Below are 13,865 nucleotides of genomic sequence, written 5' to 3'. Positions count from 1 at the left end.
TGTGGCCACAAGTGTGCACTTTGCATTCTCTCAGCCACGTGCAGACTAGATTCTCATCCACTCCTCTCAATGGAACATTCAATCCAGTGAATGAGAATCTTGTCGGCAAGTGACAAGAGTATGAAAATCACAAACTTGTGGACACGGGACAACCTCTCGAACCGACAAGTGAGACCAAAGTGTGCATATTACATAACATTAGGATTAGACTAGCAGCAGTACTTTCCCAAGGGCTAGACAAACCCTTCAAAGAGCATGTGAGTACAATAATCATTTGACATTGCAGTTTTTGCTTCTAAAATGCAGCACGAACCATCTATGAACTGTGTTAATTGCTCCGTTGCAGTTTCCAGTAGAGGAGGCAGCGGTGTATGATGTATAGTGATGCCGGAGGACTGGTTCCCTACTAGTGACGGATGTGTATAAGTCAGCGTATACACTGCTGGGTCACACTATTTAGAGGCAAAATTGTGCAACGCGCCTGCCGTCCTCCTGTTTGCCAGGGGCAGTGCGCTCCTGAACACTGATAGGTTGAATCAGTGACATGGTGGTGCCACTGGTCTGAGCTGTGCTCTTTCACATGCTGCCAGCACACTAGTATCGGAGGATCACACGTGTATGCATGGAGCGCCTTCTAGTGGTGGGAACATTTTAAAATTCAAAGTAATCTTGCTTACCCCTGATAGACACCTGACAAATGGTGTCAGTCACTATAGCACACCGCCATCAGAAAAAGCACCCTGATGACCTATGCACCCAGTCTGTTCCTAATGGAAAGTTTCCCAGTGGAAAATCTACAGAGAGTTCCAACAAGTGCATCGGAAGGGGAGGAATCCGCTGTAAAACCAGTAACAGAAAATTGACAGGTTTTAAATCAGCAGCACCGGTCAATTTACACCGCAGATTTTCTTATGTGAATGAGGTTGTGAAATTTTTCAGCATCCAAATCCCCGGTGATCAAAACTTCTGGCAAGTCAATCAGTTACGCGTTCCAAAACAGTAGTTGGACAGCTAAATTAACAGACTGTTGCACAGCAATGATCTTGTAGAGAAATGTCACTTCTCCTCTGCCGATTGCAAGCATTCGTACATTCGCCAGGCCTTTAACCCCTTCCCGACCTGTGACACAGCGTATGCGTCATGAAAGTCGGTGCCAATCCGACCTGTGATGCATATGCTGTGTCACAGAATGATCGCGTCCCTGCAGATCGGGTGAAAAGGTTAACTCCAATTTCACCCGATCTACAGGGACAGCGGGAGTGGTACTTCAGCCCAGGGGGGGTGGCTTCGCCCCCCTGTGGCTACGATCGCTCTGATTGGCTGTTGAAAGTCAAACAGCCAATCAGAGCTATTTGTAATATTTCACCTATGAAAAGTGGTGAAATATTACAATCCAGCCATGGCCGATGCTGCAATATCATCGGCCATGGCTGGAAACCCTGATGTGCCCCCCCGCCACCGATCTCCTCCCCAGTCCTCCGTTCTGTCCCGTACTCCCCTCCGTCCTCCTGTCCGCTCCCCCGTTCTCCTGTCGGTTCCCCCCATGCTCCGATCCACACCCCCCCGTGCTCCGATCCACCCCCCGTGCTCTGATCCCACCCCCTCATACTTACCGAGCCTCCCGGTGTCCATCCGTCTTCTCCATGGGCGCCTCCATCTTCCAAAATGGCGGGCGCATGCGCAGTGTACCAGTTCCAGTGTTCCAGGTACATTTTGATCACTGTGATAAAACCTACACAGTGATCAAAATAAAAAAAAAGTAAATGAACCCACCCCCTTTATCACCCCCATAGGTAGGGACAATAATAAAATGAAGAAAATATATTTTTTTTTCCCCACTTGGGTTAGGGTTAGGGTTAGAATTAGGCTATGTGCACACGGTCCGGATTTGGCTGCGGATCCGCAGCGGATTGGCCGCTGCAGATTCGTAGCAGTTTTCCATCAGGTTTACAGTACCACGTAAACCTATGGAAAACCAAATCCACTGTGACCATGGTGCGGAAAATACCACGCGGAAACGCTGTGTTGTATTTTCCGCAGCATGTCAATTCTTTGTGCGAATTCCGCAGCGTTTTCCACCTGTTCCTCAATAGGAATCCGCAGGTGAAATCCGCACAAAACACACTGGAAATCCGTGGTTATTCCACAGGTAAAACGCATTGCCTTTTACTTGCGGATTTTTCAAAAATGGTGAGGAAAAATCTCACACGAATCCGCAACGTGGGCACATAAGCCTTAGGGTTAGGGTTGGAATTAGAATTAGGGTTGGAATTAGGGCTAGAGTTGGAAATAGGGTTAAGATTAGGCTTGTGGTTAGGGTTATGGTTAGGGGTGTGTTGTAGTTAGGGTTGGGATTAGGGTTAGGATTAGGGTTGGGATTAGGGGTGTGTTGGGGTTAGGGTTGTGGTTAGGGGTGTGTTGGGGTTAGGGTTGTGATTAGGGTTATGGCTAGAGTTGGGATTAGGGTTAGGGGTGTGTTGGGGTTAGTGTTGGAGTTAGAATTGAGGGGTTTCCACTGTTTAGGCACATCAGGGGTCTCCAAACGCAACATGGCGCCACCATTGATTCCAGCCAATCTTGCGTTCAAAAAGTCAAATGGTGCTCCCTCCCTTCCAAGCCCCGACGTGCGCCCAAACAGTGGTTTACCCCCACATATGGGGTACCAGCATACTCAGGACAAACTGGGCAACAATTATTGGGGTACAATTTTTCCTGTTACCCTTAAGAAAATAAAAAATTGCTTGCTAAAACATAATTTTTCATTCCTCAAAAATTATTTTTTATTTTCATGGCTCTGCGTTGTAAACTTCTGTGAAGCACTTGGGGGTTTAAAGTGCTCACCACATATCTAGATAAGTTCCTTGGGGGGTCTAGTTTCCAAAATGGGGTCACTTGTGGGGGGTTTCTACTGTTTAGGCACATCAGGAGCTCTGCAAACGCAATGTGACGCCTGCAGACCATTCCATCAAAGTCTGCATTTCAAAAGTCACTACTTCCCTTCCGAGCCCCGACGTGTGCCCAAACAGTGGTTTACCCCCACATATGGGGTATTAGTGTACTCAGGACAAACTGGGCAACAACTATTGGGGTCCAATTTCTCCTGTTACTCTTGTGAAAATAAAAAATTGCAGGCTAAAAAAATAATTTTTGAGGAAAGAAAAATGATTTTTTATTTTCACGGCTCTGCGTTATAAACTTCTGTGAAGCACTTGGGGGTTTAAAGTGGTCACCGTACATCTAGATTAGTTCCATGAGAGGTCTTCCAAATGAGGTCACTTGTAGGGGAGCTCCAATGTTTAGGCACACAGTGGCTCTCCAAACGCGACATGGTGTCCGCTAACGATTTGGAGCTAATTTTTCATTCAAAAAGTCAAATGGCACACCTTCCCTTCCGAGCCCTGCCGTGTGCCAAAACAGTGGTTTACCCCCACATGTGAGATATCAGTGTACTCAGGAGAAATTTCCCAATAAATTTCAGGATCCATTTTATCCTGTTGCCCATGTGGAAATGAAAAAATTGAGGCTAAAAGAAATTTTTTGTGAAAAAAAAGTACTTTTTCATTTTTATGGATCAATTTGTGAAGCACCTGGGGGTTCAAAGTGCTCACTATGCATCTAGATAAGTTCCTTGGGGGGTCTAGTTTCCAAAATGGGGTCACTTGTGGGGGAACTCCAATCTTTATGTACACAGGGGCTCTCCAAACGCGACATGGTGTCCGCTAAAGATTGGAGCCAATTTTTCATTGAAAAAGTCAAATGGCACTCCTTCCCTTCCGAGCCCTGTCGTGCGCCCAAACAGTGGTTCCCCCCCCCCCCCCCCCCCCCACATATGGGGTATCGGCGTACTCAGGACAAATTGTACAATAACTTTTGGGGTCCAGTTTCTTTTTTTACCCTTGGGAAAATAAAAAAATTGTTGCTAAAAGATCATTTTTGTGACAAAAAAGTTAAATGTTTATTTTTTCCTTCCATGTTGCTTCTGCTGCTGTGAAGCACCTGAAGGATTAATAAACTTCTTGAATGTGGTTTTGAGTACCTTGAGGGGTGCAGTTTTCAGAATGGTGTCACTTTTGGGTATTTTCAGCCATATAGACCCCTCAAACTGACTTCAAATGTGAGGTGGTCCCTAAAAAAATGGTTTTGTAAATTTTGTTGTAAAAATGAGAAATCGCTGGTCAAATTTTAACCCTTATAACTTCCTAGCAAAAAAAAAAAAATGTTTCCAAAATTGTGCTGATGTAAAGTAGACATGTGGGTAATGTTATTTATTAACTATTTTGTGTCACACAACTCTCTCGTTTAACAGAATAAAAATTCAAAATTTGAAAATTGCGAAATTTTCAAAATTTTCGCCAAATTTCCATTTTTTTCACAAATAAACGCAAAAATTATCGACCTAAATTTACCACTAACATGAAGCCCAATATGTCACGAAAAAACAATCTCAGAACCGCTAGGATCCGTTGAAGCGTTCCTGAGTTATTACCTCATAAAGGGACACTGGTCAGAATTGCAAAAAACGGCCAAGTCATTAAAGAAGTTGTCCACTACTACAACTTTTTTTTTTTTTTTCATAAATCTTGCTATTATGTGCCACTCAAAACATCTACTCTGTTTATTTTAGCAATATTACCTTTTATCATGCTGTAGCAGCACATCTTTAGTGCTGGTTCCAGCTCTCATGGGGTTAATCGACAACTTCCTTTCTCCTGAGTTATTGTGCTCTAATACTACAAGTTCCATGACGCATTGCACTCGCCTGTAACTCTGCACCTGGCACACCCACTCCAAAACACACCTCAACCCCTCCCTCCTCTCCCCCCTCTAGCTTCAAAAAGATTTGTGATGTCATTTCTCTCCAACCTCCTCTTTTACATTTGTCCAACCCACACTCCATTACACACAGATAGATAGATAAATAGAGAGAAAACAAATAGATAGATATATGAATACATACAGATATCTATATATCTATGTCTATTTCCATAGATATGTCCATATCCATGTTTCTAAACCCCTTCACCCCTGGAGCTTTTTTAGTTTTTTCATTTTCGTCTATCGCTCCCCTTCTTTCCAGAGCCATAATCTTTCTGTCAATATGGCCATGTGAGGGCTTATTTTTTGCGGCACAAGTTGTACTTTTGAACGACACCATTGGTTTTACCATGTAGTGTAACAGAAAATGTGAAAAAAATTCAAAGTGCGATGAAATTGCAAAAAAGTGCAATCCCACACTTGTTTTTTGCTTGGCTTTTTTGCTAGGTTCACTAAATGCTAAGGCTGTGTGCACACGTTGCGGATCTGATTGCAGATCCGCAGCGTTTTTTGCCGCACAGAATTGCATCAAATTCACAGTGTAGTGCACAACCAATGTAAGTCTATGGGAGCCGCAGACTTGTTGTGCACATGCTGCGGAAAAAGCCGCACCGAAACGCAGCTTTTTTTCCCCGCAGCATGTCACTTCTTTTGTGCGGAACTGCAGCGTTTCTGCACCCTTAGACTTTCATTGAGTCGGGCACATCCGCAGCAAAACCGCAGATGTAAAAAATATCTGCAGTTTTGCTGCGGATGTGGGTCCGAGAAACGCTGCGGTTCGGGTGGGTGCGGGGCTGTTCGGGTGGGTGAGGGGCTGTTCGGGTGGGTGCGGGGCTGTTCGGGTGGGTGCGGGGCTGTTCGGGTGGGTGCGGGGCTGTTCGGGTGGGTGCGGGGCTGTTCGGGTGGGTGCGGGGCTGTTCGGGTGGGTGCGGGGCTGTTCGGGTGGGTGCGGGGCTGTTCGGGTGGGTGCGGGGCTGTTCGGGTGGGTGCGGGGCTGTGCGGGGGGTCTTTTGGTGTGTGTGTGCAGGCATCAACCGATGGGACCACAAGTGCGCAGCATCCAATCTGCAGCTCATTCGGATGTAATCCGGACAGTGGACACACACCCTACGCTATCCATACATCTATCAATAGATATATCTATCCAGATATATCTATAGATAGATATATGAATACATAGATGTATGCATCTATAGATCTATCTATATGTAGATCTGTCTATCCATTTCATCTATCATCTGTCTGTGTAATGGAGTGTGGGTTGGACAAATGTAAAAGAGAAGGTTGAACAATAATGACATCACAAATCCTTTTTTTTGTTCAATAATACATCTTTATTTAGCTTTCAAAAACGCATAAAAACCGCGCAAAAAGCAAATTAAAAAATGCTTTAAAACCGTGCAAAAACGCACCAAAAACTGCATAAAAAACTGCACCAAAATTGCACCAAAAACTGCATCAAAACTGCACAAAAACTGCATGAAAAACGCACAAAAACCGCACCAAGAACTGCATCAAAACCGCACAAAAAACTGCATCAAAACCGCATCAAAAACTGCACCAGGTTTTAATGCAGTTTTTGGTGCAGTTTTGATGCGTTTTTTGAGCGGTTTTGATGCAGTTTTTGGAAATAAATAAACGGAAAATGTGCATGATTTGAATGGAAACATGCATGAAAAAACAGATTCGGAGGCCGGATTCATCATTTCACATCTCAGTTTCATACGTTTTTCGCCGGATCCATCGCTGTGGGTTTTTTCGCCGGACAGAAAAAAACGTTCCTCTGTATGTGTTTTCCGTCCGGCGGAAATAGCTTTTCTGACAGATCCGGCAAAAAATGGATGAAACGTATGGCCATCAGGCGCAATCCGGCGCTAATACAACTCTATGAGAAAAAAACGGATCCGGAGGAAAAAAAGGATCAGTTTTTTTCAAAACTCGCCAGATTGTGCCTGACGGCAAAAGCCTGATGTGTGAAAGCAGCCAGATATATGGATAGAAACATCTACAGTTAGGTCCATATATATTTGGACAGAGACAAAATTTTTCTAGTTTTGGTTATAGACAATACCACAATGAATTTTAAACAAAACAATTCAGATGCAGTTGAAGTTCAGACTTTCAGCTTTCATTTGAGGGTATCCACATTAAAATCGGATGAAGGGTTTAAGAGTTTCAGCTCCTTAACATGTACCACCCTGTTTTTAAAAAGACCAAAAGTAATTGGACAGATTCAATAATTTTAAATAAAATGTTTATTTTTAGTACTTGGTTGAAAACCCTTGGCTGGCAATGACTGCCTGAAGTCTTGAACTCATGGACATCACCAGACGCTGTGTTTCCTCCTTTTTGATGCTCTGTCAGGCCTTCACTGCGGTGGTTTTCAGTTGCTGTTTGTTTGTGGGCCTTTCTGTCTGAAGTTTAGTCTTTAACAAGTGAAATGCATGCTCAATTGGGTTGAGATCAGGTGACTGACTTGGCCATTCAAGAATATTCCACTTCTTTGATTTAATTCTGGGTTGCTTTGGCTTCATGTTTTGGGTCATTGTCTATCTGTAGGATGAAACAACGACCAATCAGTTTGGCTGCATTTGGCTGGATCTGAGCACACAGTGTGGCTCTGAATACCTCAGAATTCATTCGGCTGCTTCTGTCCTGTGTCACATCATCAATAAACACTAGTGACCCAGTGCCACTGGCAGCCATGCATGCCCAAGCCATCACACTGCCTCCGCCGTGTTTTACAGATGATGTGGTATGCTTTGGATCATTAGCTGTACCACGCCTTCGCCATACATTTCTCTTTCCATCATTCTGGTAGAGGTTGATCATGGTTTCATCTGTCCAAAGAATGTTCTTCCAGAACTGTGCTGGCTTTTTTAGATGTTTTATAGCAAAGTCCAGTCTAGCCTTTTTATTCTTGATTCTTATGAGTGGCTTGCACCGTGCAGTGAACCCTCTGTATTTACTTTCATGCAGTCTTCTCTTTATGGTAGATTTGGATATTGATACGCCGACCTCCTGGAGAGTGTTGGTCACTTTGTTGGCTGTTGTGAAGGGGTTTCTCTTCACCATGGAGATTATTCTTCTATCCTCCACCACTGTTGTCTTCCGTGGGCGCCCAGGTCTTTTTGCATTGATGAGTTCACCAGTGCTTTCTTTCTTTCTCAGGATGTACCAAACTGTAGATTTTGCCACTCCTAATATTGTAGCAATTTCTCGGTTTGTTTTTTTCTGTTTTCGCAGCTTAAGGATGGCTTGTTTCACCTGCATGGAGAGCTCCTTTGACCGCATGTTTACTTCACAGCAAAACCTTCCAAATGCAAGCACCACACCTCAAATCAACTCTAGGCCTTTTATCTGCTTAATTGAGAATGACATAACGAAGGGATTGCCCACACCTGTTCATGAAATAGCCTTGGAGTCAATTGTCCAATTACTTTTGGTCCCTTTAAAAACAGGGTCGCACATGTTAAGGAGCTGAAACTCCTAAACCCTTCATCCAATTTTATTGTGGATACCCTCAAATGAAAGCTGAAAGTCTGAACTTCAACTGCATCTGAATTGTTTTGTTTAAAATTCATTGTGGTAATGTCTATAACCAAAATTAGAAAAATGTTGTCTCTGTCCAAATATATATGGACCTAACTGTATGTATCTATAGATATATCTATCTATAAATATATCTATAGATAGATATATCCATAGATATATAATAGAAAGGCCGATGTTTCTAAGGCTACTTTCACACTTGAGTTTTTAGCAATCCGTCGCAATCAGTCTTTTTGGGGAAAAAACGGATCCTGCAAATGTGCTCGCAGGATGCGTTTTTTATCCATAGACTTGTATTAGTGACGGATCGCGACGGATGGCCACATGTCGCATCCGTCGTGCAACGGATCCATCGTGTTTTGGCGGACCGTTGGCACGAAAAAACGTTCAAGTGAACGGTTTTTTGTCCGTCGCGTCCGCCATTTTCTACCGCGCATGCGTGGCCAAAACTCCGCCCCCTCCTCCCCGGACTTCAGAATGGGCAGCGGATGCGTTGGAAAACTGCATCCGCTGCCCACGTCGTGCACAAATTTCACAACGTGCGTCGGCCCGACGCATAGCAACGGACCCGTACCGACGCAAGTGTGAAAAAGGCCTTAATGAGCGTTTAATTTAATTAATGAAAACGGAAAAAAACGGTGTGGGCTCCCGTGCAATTTTCTGCACAAGAGGGGGAAAGCCGATGGCCGGGGGCCAATATTTGTAGCCTGCTATGAATATCAGCCCGCAGCTGTCTGCGTAGCCTTTACTGGCTATTAAAATAGGGGGACCACCAAAAAAAATTACGTGGGGTCACCCTATATTTTATAGCCAGAAAGGCTACGCAGACAGCTGCGGGCTGATATTCATAGCCTAGAGAGGGGCCATGGATATTGGTCCCCCCCCCCCGGCTACAAATACCAATCCGCAGCCGCCCCGGAAATGGCGCCTCTCCTCCCACTCCCGTGTAGCGGTGGGATATGGCGTAATAAGGGGTTAATGTCACCTTGCTATTGTAAGTTGACATTAAGCCGGGTTAATAACGGAGAGGCGTCAATAAGACGCCTATCCATTATTAATCCAATACTAATAAAGGGTTAATAAAACACACACACACATTAGGAAAAAAGTATTTTAATATTTTTCATTTAACCATACTTGCCATACTTCAGCGCCTGCAAAAAACGTAAAATAATAAACCGTATACTACCTGTCCGCCGTAGTCCAATTAATAACGAGTGTCCCACGACGATCTCCCCTATAGAACAGTGACATCGGGTGATGTCATTGCTCTATAGGACCCTCAGTGACACACTGACAGGAGACAATGGCTCCTGCAGTGCATCACTGAGAGGTTACCTTAGGACAAAGTCTCACTTTATGGCAATTGCTGCCTGGGAAAATTTCTCACACAGCAATGCCATAAGTGAGACTAGGGACTATTTTCTCACAGGGGCGTAGGAATACATTGTGAGGAATACATTGTGGAAGGATACCTCCCATCATTGTATTCCTGGAGAGCGGTCGCATCAGCTGATGCTCCTGCTCTCCACGGGAGATCGTCGAGGGACACTCGTTTTAATTGGATTTCTGCGGATCAGAGAGTATAGTGTTTGTTTATTATTTTAATACGTAAACCACTCAAAGATGAGCCTTGAGATAGTACCGCCCCCACACCAACCTCAGACACATCAACTTCCACAACAAAGGGTTTAGATACGTCTGGCTGCACAAGAATGGGGGCTGAAACAAAACTGTTCTTAAGAAATTCAAATACGCGCACAGCAGCCTCAGGCCAAACGAAGAAATTGGTACCCTTTTTAGTCATGTCAGTTAGCGGTTTAGCAATGATGGAAAAATCCTTGATAAATTTCCTATAGTAGTTAGAAAACCCAAGGAACCGCTGAAGTGCTTTCAGGTTATCAGGACGTTCCCAATGCAGCACCGCCTGCACCTTAGCGGCATCCATTTTAAACCCAGAAGCAGACACAATATAACCCAAGAAAGGCAACTCTTTTACAGAAAATACACATTTCTCAAGTTTAGCATACAGCTTGTTCTCTCTGAGAAGCTGTAACACCTGCCTGACATGATCTAAATGAGCATCACGGTCGCAAGAATATATGAGAATGTCATCTAGGTACACGATAACGAATTTCCCCAAAACATGCGAGAACACATCATTGATGAAATGTTGGAACACTGCAGGTGCGTTAGTCAACCCAAACGGCATCACCAAATTTTCAAAATGACCCTCAGGGGTATTAAAAGCCATCTTCCACTCATCACCTTGACGGACTCTTACGAGGTTGTACGCCCCCCTGAGGTCAAGCTTGATAAACCACTTAGCACCTGCCACCTGGTTGAACAAATCTGGTATCAGAGGCATAGGGTATGGATCACGAACCGTAATCTGGTTCAACTCCCTGAAATCCAAACACGGGCGTAATCCGCCATCTTTCTTCTTCACGAAGAAGAACCCTGCTGCCACCGGCGAGGATGACGGCCTGATGTGCCCTTTGCTCAAGCTTTCAGCAATGTAATCCTTTAATGCTTGTCTCTCCGGACTGGAGATGTTAAACATCCTTGCTTTAGGCAATTTGGTCCCTGGTTTAAACCTGATAGAACAGTCATAGGGGCGATGTGGCGGCAACTCTTAACAACCCTTCTCAGAGAACACATCCACAAAATCCAGAAGTGACTCCGGAACGCTTGAAGTCACAGCAGCCACACATGTGGCCAGGCAATTCTCCTGGCAGAACTTGCTCCACCGAATTATGTCCTGAGTTTTCCAGTCAATTACCGGGTTGTGCATAGACAACCAAGGAAAACCCAAAACCACCTGAGCAGGAAGATTCCTGAGCACCTTACATGAAACCCGCTCGGAATGTAGAACTCCTATGTGGAGTTTCACCTCAGCCACAAATTCAGTTATCGCCCCCTGAGAGAGAGGAGCAGCATTGATGGTGACCACGCGGATAGGATGAGACAGTTTTTCAATCCTAAAACCTGCTGTGCGCGCAAACTCCTCATCAATGAGATTTGTGGCTGAACCACTATCCACAAAAACAGTAATTGGCAGCTCACTGCCAGCAATAAAAACCTTAGCAGGGAGCATGCATTGAGAAACCACCATGGAGGATATACATAAGCTCAGATTGGTCTCCTCCACACCCTCTGAGCTTAGAAGTTTTCCGCCGTTGTGTTTTTCTTAGACAGCAGAGGACAGATGTTAATAAAATGACCAGTTTTACCACAGTAAAAGCAGGCTCCCTGCTTCCTAAGCTCAGGGGCTTGAGGCTTGACATGTGACACCCCTGCTATTTGCATAGGTTCCGTGGGCTCACCTACAGCAACCTCACGTGAACCTAAACCTTCTCCCACAGGCGGCGTCTCATGCTCCCCCTGACGCAAACGACGATCAATGCGGACAACCAGACTCATGGCGGAATCTAGAGAAGCAGGAGTCTCGTACATCAGAAGGGCTTTTTTAACCCTTCCAGGAATCACATGTATAAACTGACTCCGCAATGCTGGATCATTCCATTGTGTATCGATCGCCCAGCGACGAAATTCAGAACAGTAATCCTCTGCAACTCGCTCCCCCTGGAGAATAATGCGTATCTTAGATTCTGCTAGAGCCATTCTGTCAGGTTCATCGTAGATTTTCCCAAGAGAAGGAAAAAAAACTCTCCACAGAGTCAAATGCAACAGAATCAGATGGCAAAGAAAACGCCCATGCTTGGGGATCCCCGCTTAACAATGACAATACCAGGCCCACACGCTGAGCCTCATTACCCGAGGAGATCGGGCGCATGCGAAAATATAGTTTGCAAGCTTCACGAAAAGACACAAATTTACTGCGTTCCCCAGTAAATCTTTCAGGCAAAGGAAATTTAGGCTCAGCAACTCTTCCTGTCGCTCCAGCCTGCACATTAGCTACTGCTAGTCCCTGTTGCTGCACTGCCCCCCTCAACTCCGTGACCTGTATGGACAGCGCCTCCAACTGGTGGGTTATGGAAGTCATGGGATCCATGACAAAACAAAAAAAAAAGAAACCCCTTTTTTTTTTTTTCTTTTGTTGTTGGGCCGATTATAATGTCACGGGGAGACTAGGTGAGCGAGAGCTAAAAACCCGGGCCCCTGCAGTTTCCCTCAGACTAGGGAAATCCTGACTGACCCTCTACCTGGAGTTTACACTGATAGTGTGCATGTCCAGGCCTCGAACCTCACCCTGACTCCTGTTTTAACCCTAGGCTGATACCTCCGCCCTCCACCCAGTGAAGAGGTAATATTCCAATACCCACAGTTAGCACAGACAAGGATAAAGGAAAATATACACCACGCCGCAGTCACTCAGGAATACACTATAAATGTGCAGGGCAAAATAAATACAAATATAGGAAGGAGTAAATAAGACAAAGGAAAATACACCACCAGCAACGAATCTCCAACAACCAGCTCACCACTCCAGACCGAGATAACAACGCACAAGACAGAAGCTATAATCGTCGACGCCCAATGAACAGGAGAACTATTTAAAGGCCATGGAAATGGCCCAGCTTCCAATCCGAGGATTAGGTAAATTAACCACGGAACAGCTAGATAAAATCTAGCAGACGCCAATGAGCAAATAGTGGTCAAAAGCGGAATTACCGCTGTCTGTCGGACGACCTGGTCTGAACAGCGTCCGACATGACAGTCGCATGTTGTCACATGTCATTGTATGTTGCATGTCGCAGCATTTCGCATGTTATCGCATGTCACATGCTGCATGTCATCGCATGTCGCATGTCATCGCATGTTGCATGTCGTCGCATGTTGTCACATGCCGCATATCATTGCATGTTGCATGTCGTATGTTGCATGTCGCCGCATGTTGTAACATGTCATCGCATGGTGCATGTCACATGTTGCATGTCGTCGCATGTTGCATGTCGTCGCATGTTATTGCATGTCGTGTGTTGCATGTCGCATGTTACATGTCACATGGTGTGTGTTGTATGTATGTATGTATGTATGTATGTACTGTATGTGTGTGTTTTTTTTTGTTTTTTTTACATTCAACACATTAGCGGGATGATGGGACTACTACTGTCCCATCATTGGCTAATGTGTCACTCACTGTCGCTGTAGCAGGCATAGCCCGATGGGACTTGTAGTCCCATCGGACGATGCCTGCACACAGAGACACACCAATGACACACACACACACCCCCGGCAGCAGACCCACCGCAGACCCCAGCACCGCCCGCACATACCGGCGCCGGCACGCAGACCCCCGGCGCCCGCACATACCGGCGCCGGCACGCAGAACCCCGGCACCCGCACATACCGGCGCCCGCACAATCATCCCTGCCTAGCCCCGCCCACCCCCAGCACAGCCCTGCCTGCCCCAGCACAGCCCCGCCCGCCCCCAGCACAGCCCCGCAGGCAGCCCACAGCCCAGTCACTCTTGATGAGTGACTGCTGACTGTGTGGCTGGTCACGCCTGCTGCTGACGTCATGTCAATTTCCAG

General features: G+C 45.5%; 1 protein-coding gene across 9 annotated transcripts in view; it reads right to left on the bottom strand.

Moving 5' to 3' along the window:
• Window positions 1-13,865, bottom strand: part of GIGYF2 (GRB10 interacting GYF protein 2) — a 198,978-nt gene that overhangs the window by 160,045 nt on the left and 25,068 nt on the right. The gene's annotated exons all lie outside the window — the stretch shown is intronic.

The sequence above is a fragment of the Ranitomeya variabilis genome, chromosome 2, assembly GCF_051348905.1.
Source record: "Ranitomeya variabilis isolate aRanVar5 chromosome 2, aRanVar5.hap1, whole genome shotgun sequence".
NCBI classification, from domain to species: Eukaryota; Metazoa; Chordata; class Amphibia; order Anura; family Dendrobatidae; genus Ranitomeya; species Ranitomeya variabilis.
The sequence above is the reverse complement of the archived record's forward strand: the minus strand, read 5'-3'. Positions and strand labels throughout refer to the sequence as shown.